This window comes from Pteropus medius, unplaced genomic scaffold, assembly GCF_902729225.1.
Source record: "Pteropus medius unplaced genomic scaffold, Ma_sr-lr_union100, whole genome shotgun sequence".
NCBI classification, from domain to species: Eukaryota; Metazoa; Chordata; class Mammalia; order Chiroptera; family Pteropodidae; genus Pteropus; species Pteropus medius.
In genome coordinates this window covers 34185072-34201970 of record NW_024354875.1, presented here as the reverse complement: position 1 = coordinate 34201970, position 16899 = coordinate 34185072, and the positions used below count along the sequence as shown (strand labels likewise).

At 41.8% G+C, this 16899-nt stretch overlaps 1 protein-coding gene and 1 pseudogene across 1 annotated transcript in view; both read left to right on the top strand.

The window, feature by feature from the left end:
* The window catches only part of WIPF1 (WAS/WASL interacting protein family member 1), a 108277-nt gene that overhangs the window by 15956 nt on the left and 75422 nt on the right, over nt 1-16899 (top strand).
* Nucleotides 15796-15914, top strand: LOC120597445 (uncharacterized; annotated as a pseudogene).

Sequence of the window (16899 nt, the reverse complement as noted above, 5' to 3'; positions counted from 1 at the left end):
TTTTTTTGAAGGGCATTTTAACACACTTCATACTGTAGCATAACAAGGGACAAGACAGACAAGAATGACCCCAAAAACCTCAGGTTATATAGCAGCACTGCTAAACCCCATCTGAGTTTCAGGTCCTCTGCACAGCAAACCTATAAAAGGTTGAAGGTCGTCTGGTTTGACTTGTAAGTGGGCCTTGGGACACGTTGCTCTGGCCCTGTGCTTGGAGATGGGAACAGAACACAAGACTTTCTAACCTGAAAGCTGAAGCTGCACTGAGTTTACAGTCCTGGGTCAGGCAATTCAAGTTGTGATTCAGGCTTAAATCACCCAAATTTTGGGTTGGGAGATTTCTGTAGAAAAGATGGTGCCTTCAAACCACTCTCTGTTGGATCCCAAATAGAGTCTTTGTTTGAAGTTCTGGACCAGCCCAAATAGAGTCTTTGTTTCAAGTTCTGGACCAGCCCTGCACTAACACAACACTGAGGCTGAGAAGTGGTCTGGGGTCATGGAGACCTGTGGCATGGGTCCCGGTGCAGCGAGTGATGAGCCCCTCTGCATCCCGGAGCTAGATTTCCTGTAAGCATCCAGCCCCAAGTGCTGGCCTTCAGTACCTGGTCCTGTCAGTCCAGGCCCCAACTTGCCATCTGTTGCTACACTAAATTAACTACAGGTCCTTCTTTCAAGCAATTTTGGTGGGGTAGGGGGGAAGTTTGGGGAAGGGAGAGTAGGCAGGGAAGCAGGGGTTTGCAGAGAGGAGAGGGAAAGACATTTTGTGACTTGAGAAAAATACTGGAGTAGAATGGTTTCCCTCCAAATGAGAAGGTCACGTCACTGGAAGAACTTGTACTAAGGAGACACCTTTAAAAGCAAACACATTTAACCTCAGGATGATTGCTGTGCATTTTAGACATTTGTTCAAGGTTAACATGACCCGACCCCAGAGGAAATAGATGACTGGGAACTGAAGATAATTTACACTCTTTGAAAGATCCCCTGGGATCCAGCCACAAAGAAAAGGTCACCCTTTGGCTCTGGGGACTGGACATGGGCTTTGAGACCTTCGGTGTTTGAGGGCCTTGCCAGGCTGGCAGGCCCACCTACCCAACTCTATCTTTAATAATTTGATTATTTATTTACATCTATTTAAGATAAAGAACGGTCTTGGAAAAGACCAAATCTAAATGCCAGAGGGCATTCAAAATAAGAAAGGCTGACAGGGAGTCCCAGATTCTGGCGCCACCTCTGTCACGGTGTGGCCTTGGGCCTCAGTTTCCTCGTCTTCTGTAAATGGAAGAGCTTGGAGATGCTGCCGCTGACCTCCTTTCAGCTCATTCACGCTGTGGTCTCTTTAGCCTGAGAATGTTTTCTGGCAGGAAAGAGACTGCCCAGAGCTGCTTCCTCAGGCAGCCAATGAGCACATTCTTTCCTGTGCCCACATATGGAAGCAATTTCTAGATTATCCAAGGCACTTGTGCTGCTGAGCTCAAACCAAAACAGAGGAGCTCAGTGGTGGAGACTGGGGAAAGAGGAAAATCTGCACCATTTTCTCACCGCTGCGCCCTTTCGTATCTGGAATCCCCCATGCAATTTGCCTTTCCATGCTATCTCAGAGGTTTGCCAGTGAGTTTGGGGTATTTCACAGATAAAATCCTAATAAAAACAAAACTAGCATTGAGTTCGCTGCTTCTTCCCTGAGGCCAAAGGCCCTCTGCCTTTCTCTCCTAGAAGCTTTAAGGCTGAAGGCTGAGGAGGAGCATGAATTCCCTGAGTTCTGTTCCCACATTTATTGTAATCTTTCTCTCTGGTCTGATAAAAGGAGGACTACTAATGGCTGCCTGTAGCTGAAAGTTGAGTTGGGGAACACTAGCGAAGTGCTCTGAAGGGGAAAATGTTTTATTAGTTCCTTCTCTGCTGAGCGAACCCTTGACTAGTGTTCCTTTTCTGAAGTCCTCGGGGCTTTTGGTGGTGGTTGAGCCAATAACTCCTGTAAACTGGAGGCATTTACTCCTAAATTCAGGTCAGGAGAGTGACTTTTTCTAGAGCACGACCTTATTCACAAAGCCTCATCTATGGCCTTGGTACCCATTAGTGGTCCTAAGGACTTTATTTACACCATTTCTCTCTTCACTCTTGACCTTAATTCTTGGAAAAGGAGGTTACGGAAAAGGGTGTGTTTACAGAGAAATGCTTTTTGTTCCCTTTTCAGTCTGTCTCTAACTTCTCTACTGCCTAATCTTCCACTGGCATTAAAATTTAAAAATTAATTTGAAAGCAGAGGTGTTCTTCCTAGAAATGAAATCTGAGTAATTAGGGATCTATTAACATTTACTGATGCTTATTAAAACTGTTGGCACCAATGTTCTCATAGATCTGGGGTATCCCTTCCAAATACTGTCTGGAAAAATCTCTCAAAATCAAGAAGTAGGCTGATAAATGCCAGAAGACTCTTAGCAGGGACCACACTCTTCTTTGGTTTAGTTGCTGGGTGTCCAGTGCAGAGCCTTCTGGTTGAAGCATCCCTCTTATTCCTTTCAGAGAGAGCATGTTTATGACTCTGGTTGCTTCATCTGGGGTTGCTGCCGTGGAGAGCTAGAAATCAAACATGACATGAAGATAGAAACACTTATCAGAACGTCACATGTCTGGTTGCCCTATTTCAGGACGCTCAGATTAGCTCTATTTGGCTATGACTATGGTTGTAATTCCATACATAGATTTTCCTCCCGTGGTTTCTTGCCTGTTATAAAACAGCTAAATTTTGCCACTTTTTAGAATCACAACCAGGAATGTTTATTTTAAGCCCTATCGCTGTAGGACTCTGTGCTAGATTTTCTTCAATGATAGTCAGAAAATTCCAACGACCAACCTCCTGTCTGCTAGGTGCTAACAGTCTGCAATACCAATCCCAGAGAAGAGTTACTGACTGCAGGTCTGGTCTTGCCACAGGTATGTACAGTATTAACCAGGGCCCAGTTAGGTGCTTTGTGCCAGCCAGGGTGCTGCAGCTCCTTGCTCTGCTGAGAAGATGGAGACCAGTCACTTGATCTTTCTCTCCTGATCCTCTCCTTCCTCTCTAGCACAGACAGCATATCCTGCCTCTGGTCTCTAAAGCAGCTGCAGCCACATCCACCCACATATTGGGCTCCCACTGACTAATCCAGCGAACCTACTTCTTCAAAAAGGGAACCCCCAAACTGTCACACTCCTCTGCGGCCTGCTCTGGCTTCATCTGTTCACTCACCAAACATTTATTAAGTGTTCACTCTTGAGGCTTGCTTAAGGCAAGATCCCTGTCTCTGTGAACTTTATGTCCTAGAAGGGAGAAACAGTAAACAAGCAAACAAATAACTACTTAGAAAAATTAATTCATGCTTAATTAATTCATACTTAAATTAATAACTTAGATAATTAGTAGTTATAAGGGCTATGAAAAAGGCTGACAGGGTGATGGGATGAGAATCATGGGATACTACTCGAGATACAGCTGTCAAGAAAAGCTTCTGAGAGCTGAGATGTGAATGACAAGGAGCCAGACATGAATATCCGAGGAGAAGTGTGCGTCAGGCAAAGGTAATGTCTAATGCAAAGGCCCTGAGGTGAGAACAAGCTGGATGAGTCCCAGGAAAAGAAAGAGGGAGAATGTAGCTGTGGGGAGAGGGGTGAAGGACGAAGTTACAGAGATGTAGGCAAGGGCTAGCTGATCGGTAGGGACATAACTCTAATTTAATAAGGTTTTAGCCAGTGGATATTATCTGATGTGTGTTTTAATAAAATCACTCCTGCTTCCATTCCATCTCTGGGCAGCTCTGAGCTCATGGCTTCACACCCTAACTCATACCTGGTTGTCCTGTCAGGTTGCCCTCAGCTCTGAGTGCTACACTCTGGTCCTCCCATTCTAGCTGCTAGAGCACTGACTAGTCAGCCATGCCAGGGGGTTAAAAGGATGAGTGAATCAGTCTGCGCCAGCTGGACTGCAGCACTAGGCAGAGAAGAGAGCAAAGTGCTTACTAGGCTGTGAGTCTTCGGACAGGCTCCTCGCCCTCCTGACTTCAGTTCCCACCTCTGTTCAGGTACTTTCCTGCTGTAAGCTTCAGTGACTGATGCCATCATCACAGTAACAATATTTATCATGCATTGCTCTATACACTCAATCCTCTGTGAGTCTGGCACTGTTGTTATCCCCATTTTACAGTGTAGGAAACTGAGGCACAGAGAGGTTAAGTTACTTGTCCAGTGTCCCCAGCTAGAACATGCTGAACCAGGATTCAAAGCAGGCAGTCTCATAGCCCCATGCTCTAAATCATTACACTCTACTGTGACAGACAGTGAGCAGACCTATTAAGTTCACCAGGTTAGAATGACATCTCCAACCTCGGATAAGCCAGTGCTGACTGTCCTCCCCAACATCCTTTTCTCGTCCACATGCGAGAACCTGTACTCTGGGAACATCCACTACCTGCCAAATAACAGTAATAATAGTAGGAGCAAATGTTTATGGAGCACTTCCTATGTACCTGGATCTCTTTTTAGTATTCTTTTACCAGTGAAGAAACTGAGGCACAAAAAGTTTAGGCAGCTTGCTTAAGGTCACTGAGCTAGTAAATGGTAGAACCAGCATTTGAACCCAGGCAGGCTGGTTCCAGAGACCAGAGACCATTTAGAGTACACTTCTTTACGCTGAAGAGGAATTCTAGCCCTGTGGTTTCCATGTGGCAGTCCATGTTCTAATCCTTGTAGCCACAGGATGGTCTGATTTTATTAACACAGGACAGATCTTAAATACTTGAAGACAGTTATCACATCTTTCTTGGTTACAAACCACCACCCCAAGCTCGCAGGGAGCAGTTCTACCCTGGGTCTCCCAGTTCCTCCCAGAAAAAGCACAAAAAGTGCTTTATAATTTTCCATTCAAATCCAGACACTTGTGTGAGAGGCAACAGAGCACTATTAATAATTATGCTGGGACAACAGACATAAATGGGAACTGTCCTGGGCAAATCAGGATGTGGCTTGCCCTACCCCTAGGCCATGGCAGAAATGCCACCACTTGGAATGCATTCAGAAGACTACCATCAAGTGGATTATGGGAAAGTTGAACTGACTACATGGATACATTATAGATGAGAATTAGGTTTCATGAGTCTGTCATTAGTCAAACTTCTTGCAGTGGAAAAGTGCTGGATGTGTGGTCGAGTCCCACAGTTGCTAATGTGATCTTGGATGAATCACCGCCCATGCTGAGTTCTCGGTTGTTTCCTCTGTGAAATAGAGGTTGATAATCTGGAAGTCCCTTCCAGTTTTAAAGTTCTGATCCTGTGTCAGCCTTCCTGACACAAGCAACAGTCTACAACCTCGTTTTGAAGCCACAAACATGGAACTTGGAGTTTTTTATCCATTTTCTGTGTTTTGCAGCTCTCCCACCAGCATTACTTGCCAAACCCTAGAGGCAGGTTTTTAGAGTGCCAGCAGGATCCCCTTATCTCGCCTGCTTTTGGGGTGTCAGTGAAATTGTGCCAAGTGCTAAATATCTTCTTTAAATAATGCTTTTCCTCTGAGACAGCCACGGATTTTTTTTTTCGCTACAAACACAGAAAACAGAAACAGCCTCTTTTGAAAGTACCTGTTGACTTATTGAGAAAGTTTTTGAAACTTACTTTTTATATATTTCCTAAAACCTGTATCTGTGAAATAACTTCAAAGTGTTTTCATGTAATTTATATCATTAGATCCTCAAAGGTGAATATTAGCTTTATTTTCCAGATATTGAAACAGAGGCTCAAGGAGACAAAATGATATGTTAGTGGACATATACCTGGTTCATGGTGGGACTGCAACTCAGATTCACGTCTACATGATCTTTAGCCAGCAGTCTTTGTACTGCACAAGTAGTGTTTTTGTGCTTTTTAAGCAGATAACTCATTTTTTCAAACAGAAGCAAAGCTTTTCCGGAAGAGATGGGTTGCACCTGCCTTATGTGGTGTTCTATAGACCCCCCAGCTCCCCAGAAAACAGTTTGAACAACCCTGTACTTTTCCAAGGTGCTTCACTGTTTTGCCCATTTCAAGAATATAAGATGTTTATAGGATTCCACGAAATTTTGTTCTCTGTGAGCTTGCTGCATTCAGTAAACGGCACTCTGATTCTAAGTCACTGGTCAAACCATGACCACAGTCTTTGCGAGGAGCATCGTCTCCCTCCTTCTCCCTTCTCTCCCCTAAACCCTGAGGCTCAGCTAAGGCGCTCTCCACCCTGTTTTCCCACCTCACCCAGCTGAATCCCAGTCCCACCTGTACCATTAACAGAATCATGTTTCTGGATATTATTTGCCTGCCTTCATTGTTCATCTACCCACCCAATAAACACTTATTAAGTACCTACTAAGTAAAATCATGTGAAAAGGCCCAGCCTTTGGTGACTGACACATATGGAGCATGAGACCCCAACACCCCTGCAAACCACAGTGCCCTGTCATTTCCTTGTGCCTGAGATGATTAACTTCACCAAGACAATCTCCCAGGTTCCTTCAGTTGCAAAAAACTCTTGGTCTTACGCCAGCCTTTTCTATTCCTAGAAAGTAAACATGGGGCACATGGCTCATTTTCACTGCCTCCGTATGCTTTCCTCTCCCCACAGTCAAAGTACAGTATATGCTTCCACCAGAAGTTACTCCACAGAAGAGGAAGAGTTAGAGAACAAGTTTTCTATTTCTGGGGTCGCTGGATCCCAGGGAGCAGCTGAGAGGCAAATATTCAAAGAGCACCCTTATCTAGGGGGAAAAATGATGGGAAATATTTCCCATTTTTAAGTCTAGATTTTGCTCTTGGCTGTTTAAAAGGGGTTCATGCTCAGTCTCACCAGCTGATAGGGCATTGACAGTTATGCTTTAAGGTTCTGTTTCACTCGCTTCATGTCTGGAGCTTTGCAAACACTGGCAACTTATCCTTTCTAAACATGCAACAGTCACACTGCCAGATTTTTCCTAAATCTACTTTTTAACTTTAATCTCCATCACATAAGATTTATTAATTGGAGATAGTTTTAAAAGACATGATATATTTAAAAAAAAATGCATCGATAATTTTACCTACAAGAGATCATTGAGAAAATTCAAAGCATTAGTCCAGTATGAAGGGTTAGGAAATAGTCTTAGCATTATGTTTTTTGAGTTTTTTCAAAAAGACAGATACTTTGCTTAGATGATAGTTCTTATATAATGATCCTTTTTTCTTTCTGATAGAGCAGCAATTATTGGACGTAGCAATCCAAACTTGCACCAAGCCAATATAAATTTAGTAGCCTTTCTCCTTATTCTGCAAATGTGCATGGAGTTTTTAAAATAATCATATCATGTGTTGTGTAACAGTGTACATCAGCTGTCTTCATGGTACATTGATTGTGTGTGTGTGTGTGTGTGTGTGTGTGTGTGTGTGTATGTGTGAGAGAGAGAGAGAAATTGATTGGATGCCTGGGCTAAAGACCAAATAGCTGTTTATTTAATTTCTACTAGTCATTTTAGTCTACCAGTCAAACTTGGCCATTCTGTTCTTTGGGTGATTTTTCACACCAAACTGAATGTTTGATGCCCAGTCAAGTTAAGCCAGGAGCCTCCACAATGTTTCAGTCCCCCCCTGACTACAGCAGCCCCCAAACCCTCATCCACAGCTGTGGATACACACTTGTTAGTGAATAAGAGGAAATGGAACAGCAGGATGAGTTGGCCAGGGCTAGTTTCCAGTCATGTGTTAATGTTCACATAGCAGCTTTGGTCGGAATTCTTAACTTTAATGTCAGACCAGGAATCTTTTTTTTTTTTTTTTTTTTAACAACAACAGAAGAAAATCTTTTCACTGGAAAATGTCTTAGAACCAAAGAAAATGGCAGAGGGAAAATTGTCATGTATCGTAAATGGAAGCTGGTGGTATGAGTTCCTCTATATCCTTTTAATTCTGTTGCTATTTTCTTGGATCTGCCTGTTAGAAATAGTGACCTATCTTTGCATGAAATTTATTCTGTGAAATAATTCTTTATTCCTTTTTATTCGTATGTTTAGTTTATTACAGTTAAATGTTGCTAGGAAACAAATGAACCCAAAACTTAGTGGCTTGAAATAACAACCATTTAATTGCTTAAGAGTCTGCAGTCTGGTCAGGGCTAAGCTGGGCAGCTCTTCTGCTGTTCTTGCATTAACCAGACTGGGACTGCATTTAGATGACAAGTTAACTGGGGCAGGATGTAGCTGGGAAGCAGGGATCACTAGACTTCTTTTTTCTTCTCTGGGTAGTGTCAGGACCTCTCACTCTCCAAGTGGCCTCTCCATGTGGTCTTTCCATATAGTCTCTCCAGCAGGGTCCATGGTGGTTAGGATCACAAAAGCAGGAGCTTCCAGGCCTTCTTAAAGCTCAGGCTCAACTAGCAAGATGTCACTTTTGCAGCTTTTTTTTTGGTTAAAGCAGGTCATGGGTATAGTCCAGTTCAAGGGGAAGGGACTATACAAGGTGTGAATGCCGGAGGGCATGCTTCATTGTAGGCCACCAATGAAACAGACTACCCCACAGTCATTCTTCAGTCAAATGATACTTATCAAGTGCATGCCATGTGCCAGACAATGAGTATACAATGGTGAACAAGTAGTGCATGGTCCCTGCCCTTATGGAGTTTCTAGCCTGTGGGAGCACAAGAAGTTAGAAATCCGAAAATTACTGTGCAGGGTGGTGAGTGCTGGGCTGGGAGGACTGTAGGTACCTGAGAGCATGCCTGGATCTCATGGAAGGATAGAGGAGTCATCCTGTGGAGATGGGCAAAGAGGGTTGCTGGCAAAACAACAGCATGTTTTCAGGCCAAGAGCCAAGAGGAAACATGGCCCTTCCATGGAACTGAAAGAAATCCTGTGTGGTTAGACAGTAGAGTGTAGAGAGTAGAGCTGTGTGGGTGCGTTTAGTAGGGGGAGAGGAGGAGTCACATCTGGGGTTTGCAAAATAGGAGGCTGGAGAGTTAAGTAGGAGCCTCATCACATATTGAGAGGCTGGTAAGCTTTGTTAAGATTAGGCTTGATCTCAGTCATTGGCCTTTCAGAGAGATCACTGCTGCAGCAGGCTACAAATGGAGGCACCTGGGTCTGGAGACCCCAGGAAACTGTTTCATGGCCAGGCAAGGGAGAGTGGCGGATGGATGGCCAAGGGTTTGGAGTGCAGGGGATGGGTTCCAGAGGTACTGGGAGGTACCAGTCTTGATGATTGATTGATTGATTATGGGGGTGCATGAGAGGGAAGACGTGAGGGTGACCCTCAGGTCCTTTACTTGGGCAACAAGTAATGGTCTCATCCACTCTAGCAAGAAACCCTGGAGGAGGGGCAGAGTTGGATCCCGTTGGCGTGGGCCGAAAGTACCAAGGAGAGCCAACTGGAATGTACCAAGTTTGATCCCTTTGGGTTTTAGTCCACCACAAACCTTTTTCAGACTAATATGTGTGAGATCCTTAGGCACGTCTTAAGTATTGCTTAACTTCCTCACATCTCCCACACATTTTGTTCACTTCTGCTTCTCCCCTGCCTTGCCATGGACCAGCTTTAAGGCAGTAGTGTTTAGGAATGTCACCTTCTTGGACCTTTCTTTGAAGGCAGTGGGTTGAAGACACTAGTGTTGGAGAGTTGTAAGATTTGGGGTTGGTGGCTTTCAGAGAGCAGCACAGGGTTGAGAAGTGCAAAAGGAAAGGGATTTGGGCAGAAATTGGAAAAAGAAGAGAAAAAAACCCCAAGCCAATTAGAAGAAAGTTAAGAAGTAACTGAAGACATAATAAAGACAAAGAAAATGAATCATCCATCTGAAGAGAAAAAAGGAACAGAATAGAAAAGGCAAAGAGAAAGAGATGGCTCCACAGGCTACAGCCTCCGTCATGGAAGACTCTAGAATCTTGTTCTCTCATGCCTCCTTTTTGCATTTACATTCGTAAATAAGCCTTTTTTTTTTTTTAAGCCTCAATGGGCCGTCAGATAATCTTTCTTGTTATATAATAAAGGAAATGGACTTTTGTCAAAGAAAAGGAGCCTTAAGAAAAGAAAGGGACGTACAAACCATCAAACTGAATTTTTTAAAAAAATTGTCTATTCCCAAGTGCCCTGACAGAGAAATATCTGTAGCCTGAAAGAATGGCAAGAGAGTATGTCCCCATGATCAATTTTTAATGAACATAAATGGTATAATAAATTATGCATGTAGGAATGGTATAAAGTATTAAACAATGAAGGATAAATAATTTAAGCGATTAAAAACTGCTTCTGTCATATGTTTGATGAATGAGAACTCTGAATTTTCTCTTCAAGGAAATAGAGGAGGAATATTTTTAAAGGAAATTTTTCAAAACAGATTTTTAAAGCAAAAATAATGTGGCGGTCTGCCAAGAGAGATTGTAGAGCACAGATGTGCTGACTTCCATGATGCCACATCTGGTGTCTCTCTGATAAATCTGTGGGTAGGTCCTTGCTGGTGGGTGGTGGTGTCGTCTATGGGATCGATGATGGAGGCACTGGCCATCTTCTGGAAAGCTAGACTTGAGGTCTCTTTTTGAGTTTCCAAAGAAACATTGTTAGACCACTGTTTCTTAAACAGTTTTAAACTTCCAGGATTCCTGGGTAAGAGGTACTGTCCGTGCATGTCCACTGCCTTGGGTAAACTCCCATTTCTATCCCCAAATTAGAGTAGCTGGATGGGCCACAACCAAGGAAGTGTTGGCATCCCCCATTCTTGGGGGCCATTCCCCTGTGGTTTAGGGGAGCCACATTCATCAAAAGCACCATATTATAACATGCAGCTGCTAAGACCATAGGCGTTGGGGCCATATCCGTCTAGGTGTGGACCCACCCTCTACCACTCACTGACTTTGTCACTTTTGTTATTAATTATAATTCTTGAAGCTCAATTTTATTATTTGTAAAATGGATTCGGTAATACTCCCCAAAGGACTATTGGACATTAAATAAGATACAAATGTCAATAGCTTAGCTCAGTGTACATAGTAAATGCCCAATAAATGTTTATTATTAACTACAGAATACAAAATAGCCTAATAGAACCAGCGCAAAAACCATAAACCTAGGAAAAAGCCACCACCTAGTCTAAATCAAAGATCATAAACTGTGGTCTAAGAGCCAATTCTGGAAAATGCAATATAGTTTTTTTCCCCCCTCTCTTTAATTCCACCTCCCCCCCACACACACACTTTCACCCCTTACCCATGGATTTTGCCGTTTCCCCTTAAGAACTGGATCTCTGAAGGTGGGACGTCTCCTCTCACATGCTTGAGGTATGCACTGGGGCCTGCGCCCCAGGGGCCTGGTGCACCTGGGGTATGGTCCATGGCTCCTGGGGTGTGAACCCAGGACCTTCTGCATGTAAAGCAGACGTGCTAACCACTAGACTATGGAACCACCCAACGCAGTATAGTTTTTAAAAATTGAATTAAAATACTTTAAGGCAAAGGCACACATGTTACAGTTAACCCTAGTCCCAAATATTTTCGTTGGCTTACCCCAGCCTGCTTTTACTTCTCTACCTGCTTAGCTCTGATAGGAATTTGAGTTTGCAACCTCAAGCTGCATAGTTGGTTCTATAGTTAAGTTGTTTTCCCCTAAGTTTTCTAGCTCCTTAAATGTTATCATTTAACTGGGAACATCTGATAGCCTTAATGGAGATAGGGGGAAATTTTTTTTTCCCCCAACTGAATAGTTTTGATAAAATTAAAGGCCAAGCATGCCAACAGATCTTTTCTGCCAGTTGTTTACTTTGTTATTATTCCAAATTAATATTTGCCTAATACCCATGTAGGCATTATATTGGAACTCGAACCTCTCACAGTTCAAAAGCTGATTATCTAAAAATATAATTGTAACCATTTAGGGTTGATAGTCTATAAAAACATATACTTATCAATAAAAGTTCAAGTTCAAAATATTGGTGCCCCAGACAGTGGAAAACTGAAGACTCACTGTGAATATTTGAAAGCATGGCTGCAAATACGTTGACACTTCTCCTAATGAGAGGTGAATCTATGTTCTTTTCCTTTGAATCTGGTGGAGGAGGGAGTTTGCAACTGCTTTGACCAAGAGTGTGCAACAAAAGTGGCCCCACGTGACTTCCAGGATCAGGTTATAAAAGGCCATACTTCTCCCTTTTTTGTTGGAAACTCTTGCTTTTGGAGACTTGAGCCACCAAATAAGAAGTCCAGCTAGGTCCTGGAGAGGCCACATGTAAGTGCTCTGGTTGACAGTCCTGACTGAGCTCTTCCTTTAGCCTTCCCATCTCTGTATCAGACATAAATGAAGAAACCATCTTGGAAGTGGATTCTCCAGCTCCAATGTTCTAGCTCCCAGATCCCAGCTAAGATCACAGATGTTATGGAACAGAGAAGACATTTCTGAATTACTGACCCACAGAACCCATGAGGATAAAGAAATCCATGAGGATAAACAGCTAAGTTTCAGGGTTGTTATGCAGCAATAGATAATTGGAGCACTCACGCAGCACAGTTGCCTGGCTCTGTATCTTGGCTTGGGTAGTTACCATATAATGTGTTTATGAGATCTTGACTGTAAGAATCCCATCAAAATGTGCCATATTACTGCTAGTTTTTTTTCTATACCAAAAAGAAAAAAAAAAAGGGAGAATAGCTAATTGGTTGACGGATATTTATTGAACTGAGACCCAGGGTAAAAGGTGACAAACCAAGCTCTTCAGCAATTTTATAGTTTGTAAGGATGTACTACTGTCGTTTTTCATATTGCAGTAACTCCATGTCACCACCTCTAAAGTAGAAATAACAGCTCTCCTCAATAATGATGAATTATACAATGCCTTAAAAGGCACTTAGGGTTTTTTTTTTTTTAAGGATAACACTATTGATACACATAAACACTTAATGTAATAATTATTTTAGGTTAATGGACAATGCTAATAGTTTGTGCTATTATGAGTATTTACAAAGCAATCTGAGCATATATAGGAAGATAAGGCTATTAGAGCCTGTGGTAGCTAGTGCTTTAGAAGCTGCTGAACTGTAATAACAGTCTTAGTACTTCCATTTGGAATCAGGTTAATGGTTTTGTTACGAATAGATAATTCAGTCTGAATTTTGCAAATTGGGATGTGGCAGATCACAGGGCAGGTTTCTTCTTAGAGGCTGTGTGGAGAAATCTTTATTCTTTCCAATTGCTGCCTTTTCAGCCAGCCAGCAACATAGAATTCCAGCACCCTGTTTGTCAAAAGTCCTGTTTCTAGGTCAGGGGTAGCAAATCCATAACACATGTGATGCCAGTCAATTAGGCTGTCTCTGTATATATAAGTTTGCCATGGTGTTGGTTTCATTGAAGCTGTATGATGACCACACGTGAGTTCTTATGGTGTTTGGGCATTTCTCACTGTCCATCCTTCTGAAGGGAGCCCATGGGCACATTGAACAAAAATCAAGGTTCCTGGAACAGGTATGACTAAAGATAGATTAGGTGTTTTCTATTAGTCAAAGGCTTTCTATATTGTTTAGAATCCTCTCTGCTAAAAATATTGTCAGGAGGTATGCTGTTTATGTTTAATCCTAAAAAGAAAATTAAAAAGCTAAAGAAAGTTCATCCTTTTTGAGAAGGGCAGTTGAGATGGCATTATGATTTAGTGAAAGAAGGTCCAGGAAACACCTCAATATATGGGAAATTGTAGGAGGGACAAAATTTTACATCCAAGTTTGACCTTAAGATCTATGAATTACAAGATAGGTTAATTTAGAATCCGAATCTACATTTTTTATTCTGAAGCTCTTACATTTGTGATGCCAGTCAATTAGGCTGGACCATTTATAAAATTGGTGAACTGGACTGTGGATTTGAGAATTAGGGAGTCCCCTTTTCTTTGTTGTTGGGAGACAGTAATCTTTCATTCATTCAAGGTGCTAAGCTACTTTCTCCCTCCCAGGAGGAGATAGACATGTAAAGGAGTGGTGTAGCAGACCACTGGTGCAACAGGGTGAGGGGGCACGGTATACCCGAGAGGATCCAGAGGAAGAGGCTGACCCTTGAACCAAGGCAAGATTGGCATCGCAGGAGACAGAACACCTCTCTCCAAGGTGCTTATTGCCATAACTGTCAATCTTTACTTAGAGATGTACTGAGAAATGGAAAGTAATATATTCGTTTTGCTACGTATTGTTCCAGAATTTTTTAAAGGGATGATAAAGCAGACTGTGGGGGGAGCATTTCATGTGTTGGCTTGGTTGTTCTAGTAGCACATTTTAATGTGTGAAGCTATTCACTCACCTCTGGGTGAGCCGCCTCTTTTCCTTTAAAAGGGCCAATAATGCTTCAAATTTTCTGTCTCCTTTAGAGAGACATGAAACTGTCACATGTGCTAGGCAACAATAAAAGGGTTCTGTTCTAAAAAGAAAAAATTGTCTCAAATCTTTTCTTCATCAACTTGGTAGAAGGAGAATATGTAGGAGAGACTGCCCAGAGGAAACGGTGGTTTGACTGAGCCTTGAAGTCACCTCAACAGCAGAGTTTCTGAACTATCAATGTCAGGATGGGAAGAACCAAGTTGAGATAAAGACTAACCTGGCCCAGTGCAATTCAGTGACATTAGGGCTTACGGTTGTAGCTAAGATAGAAATTCCATCTATTTGGAATTACTCTTGATCACTATTTCCTTAGTTGACCTTAGGATGAAATGACTGGCTGCCATTTATGGGCCCTGGCACGTGAAAAACATGTATTTTTAAAGACTGGAATAGCACCCAGTGTGCATGCTGCACACTCATCTCACGTCTCTCATCTCCGGATACTCTGGGGGGCACACTTATGGTGCAGAATGGTGGGTGAAATGGCTGTCACTGTTTAAATTATTTTCTATCTCTCTCATTCAAGCATAAAGAGTTGGATTTATATAAGGAAAATATGCCTGTTATGCAGCTGCACAGGTGAAAAACAGAATTCCCAAGGAGTATCAGTTCATAGTTTGCAGTTTGGTTTACGGTTTCTAGAATTTTTTTTTTTTTTTACAGTTTGGATTGCACAAGGCAGTTAAACATTAATAACAACCGAATGTGGCAGTGGTGTTGCTTTGTTTGTTTGTTTTCAGTTTTGTAACCTTGTCTTTCATAAAGCAAAATGATTTTTTTTTTAAACTGAATTTATCCATTTGTACATTTAGTAGCATACTGCGTGTCACAACTTATCTTCCCCCTCCACATTCCTTATTGCTTAGGAAGTCTCCACATCTATAAAGTCTAGTTACCAAACATTTCAGCATGCTTTGATGAATATAGTACAGTCCATGGTGATAATTTCCCCCCCAAAAAGAAGTATAATTTATTAGCAAAAAAACCATAATCAGCTCATGGTTATAGTCCATTAACTCCTATTCCACGTCCACTTCTATCAGTGTTGTTCATGATCCACAGTGCCCCTAAGGTTAAAAGGCAGTTTATATAAAACGTTCAGGAAACATATTTTAATAAAGTCACTTATGTGATTAGATACAGGGATATTTGTTCACTTTTGTACATAAGTTTGTCCTTGGAAGTTAATTGATGGATATTATGTTGCTTTCGGTGCTGTAGGTAAATCATTGAGAGATATGCAACAGTAATTTAGTAAATAGCACCTAGTTTTGTTTTAGGTACCTCCTAGAGCACCAACTTTATTTCTAGAAGTTGCTTGGGGGCAAAGAAAATAATAGATGCTGATATACAAATGTAGTGTTACCCATTCAGAATGACTGTAATTAATAAAATCTTGAGAGATGTTTATCTTTTGAAAGTTTACCTTATTAGTCTATGGCCATGCTACCCTGAACAAGCCCGATCCTGTCTGATCTCGGAAGCTAAGCAGGGTCAGGCCTGGTTAGTTCTTGGATGGGAGACCACCTAGGAAGACCAGGTGCTGTAGGCATGAAAAATAAAAAAATAAGAGATTGTAAGATGACAAAGTTTTTGCAATCTGTGAGGTCAACCAGGGGTTGCCTCACCTTAAAAAAAGAAAAAAAAAGTTTACCTTATTTACAGAATCATGTAATTCAGCATGTCTGTAGCCACTTCAAAATCCAAATTATAATCCAGAAAATATGTGATAAGCACATGTGGCTGGGTTTGATGTTGTTCAGCTGTATATGATTCACACTCTAATTGTAACCTGAATAAATCCTGAGAACCCCATGGTCCAGATTTTATTTGGAGTCTCAATCGAGGAACATATCAGAAAGCCAGAAAGCCTTGAAGAATAACATATTTCTTTAATCTAAGTTTTTCTAAAAGGCGTGGCTTAAAGGTTTTACACTTCATACCACAAAGACATCTTCTCCAAAATCTGTGGAGCCATCTGTTTTGCCTTCACTCATGGCCATTGCTAAACCTCTCTCTGTCTGCCTCTCATCCATATAGTTTTTCACTGGCCATGAAGTTTCCTCATTAAAAAAAAAAAGATATAATTTACATACCGTTTCCCTCCTTTTTTCGATCAGACACAAATACATCTAACTCTTCCAAATTTAGAAGCGTAATTCTATACCATCTCTAGTCTCAAAGGACCCATTTGGTTTTCCTCGTCTACTTCCTGGGAAGACTGTGCCCCTCTAGGATGTAGACTGTGCCTCTCTAGGATGACCGGAGCACCTGTAGTTCCACTGCCCCTGATTCCTGAATATCCTTTATTTCCTGAATGCACAGTGCCCTCCAAAATAAAATTCATTGCTTGACTCTGATTGCATTTACTGTAAGAAATTCTAATACAGAATTTCCTGATAATAAAATTTCTACCAACTAACAGGTAACCGTAGTGTTGTACTCTCATTCAGCATCACATTCCATACATATAAAATTATGCCCATGTTACAGATAAGAAACTGGGACCTAAAAGAATAAAGTAATTCACTGTAACT